Source organism: Tripterygium wilfordii, chromosome 1, assembly GCF_013401445.1.
Source record: "Tripterygium wilfordii isolate XIE 37 chromosome 1, ASM1340144v1, whole genome shotgun sequence".
In the NCBI taxonomy this organism is placed as follows: Eukaryota; Viridiplantae; Streptophyta; class Magnoliopsida; order Celastrales; family Celastraceae; genus Tripterygium; species Tripterygium wilfordii.
The window spans coordinates 6,250,759-6,252,607 of NC_052232.1; positions in this window are offsets into that span (position 1 = coordinate 6,250,759).

Genomic DNA, 1,849 nt, shown 5'->3' on the forward strand with positions numbered 1-1,849 from the left:
AAGCTAGACTAGGCCTATCTCTTGCTTTGTTTTTATCCATTAGTCTGTATATATATTTGCATTAAACGTCAATGAGAAGTGAAGCTATTTTCATACAAAATCTTTAGTATCTTTAGAATGTCCAGTTTGTTCTTTTTATTCTTCTGGGCGCCAATAGGATATTGAAGGACTCGATCATCTCATCATTGCCGTGAAACAGATCATTAATCTTTTCCACCATCGATTGGATGTCAAACTTTGTATGTTTAATTTCAAGCATGATATGTTGATACAATGTCAAATTGTCGATGTTCTTCTCGAATGTTTTCTGCACTTGTTGGACGAAATTTTTATAGGGAACATGGAGATATTCTTAAGTTCTCTAACGTTTTGCGGTTTCTGTCATCACTTGCTTTACTTCTGCTGCTGTTACTACTCGTTTCATGGTTACTTCTTCTCTGAACAAGGATTCACAAGGAAAGAATCTGTTTGGATGGATTATATGATCGAGGTGAAGAAATAGAAAATTAGGGATCCCTTTCAATCTTAGTGGGCTAGTCTAACTCCAAAACCTAGGGAAAGTCCAAGTCCTAACTGTTTTTTAAACAAAATAATCTGGAAAATAAAAAAAAAAAAAGACTTCTTAAAAGATAATTATCATTCATAAAAACAAAAAAGATAATTATCAGAATTGTGGTCAATAAAAAAGAAAAGGAATATAATATTTACAAAAGATGAACTCGAACCAGTAAAATTGACACATAAATATGAAATTGAACCCATTAAAATTTGCATAAAATATTTTTTTTCTTGGAAAAATTTGCATAAGAGTTGGAGGTAGACATAAACAATTTACATTCTATATATTCTGAAAAAAATTTTAGGTAAAATTAATTAAATATTAAGTACAATAATGAAAAGGTTATTAAGTAAAAAAAGTGAAGTACAATAATCAAAAAAATATTAAGTAAAAAAATGTGAAGTACCAGATTATTAAGTAAATAAATATTAAGAAACGTGGGCCCACAGTTTTTAAAAAAGAAAGTAAAAATATCAATTCACTTTACCCATTAAAACTTGAGAAAAATGTGGGTCGGTACACTAGATTATACTTATTTGTAAAAAAATGCAACCACTAAAACATCCTTTTAAAAAAGTCCAATGAGGACCTACTTTTACCAAAATAACCTCATATTTCATTTTCTCTCGCACAAAACCTTCCTCCTCATACCGTGATTTTCTCTTTTCATCACACCACGATTTTCTCTCTCCATGAACTGTAAAAAACTACTGATTTTCGGACCTTAAAACCTCCATTTTCAGAGATTTCACATCCATAATGATGCTTCTTTCTCAATCTCGAGTGATATTATACTGATTTTCTGGAAAATGGTTAGCATATTACATACCCAAAGCTTTTTTCGATTAATGAATACTTTGGTGATATTATCAGAAATTTGTGCACCGAAAACCTTTGTTCGTTTTCAAATCATGTTTATATGTCTTGATTTTTGAAAATTTTGGTTAATTTCGGTTAATTTCTGGTACATTTGCTAGTTAGGGTTAGTTGGAATCTGTTAGGGCTTTTGATACAATACTGATACTTTTGTGCATTTGAGGCTTTCACGTGGTTAATTTTCATCTATTTTCCTTCAATATTTTCGAATTTTGGTTTGAATAATATTGTTTCTAGTGCAGAAACTACATTTTTTTTTGAAATTTTGGTAAACTGATACTATAGTGAAACTTTTGTCATTGCAGCAAATGATTGATACTATAGTGATACTAAATGTGTATTTCATTAAATTCATATCAACAATCAATTTGTGGGAATGTAAGTGGTTGAGGGATTTTTGGCTTGTTTACTGGT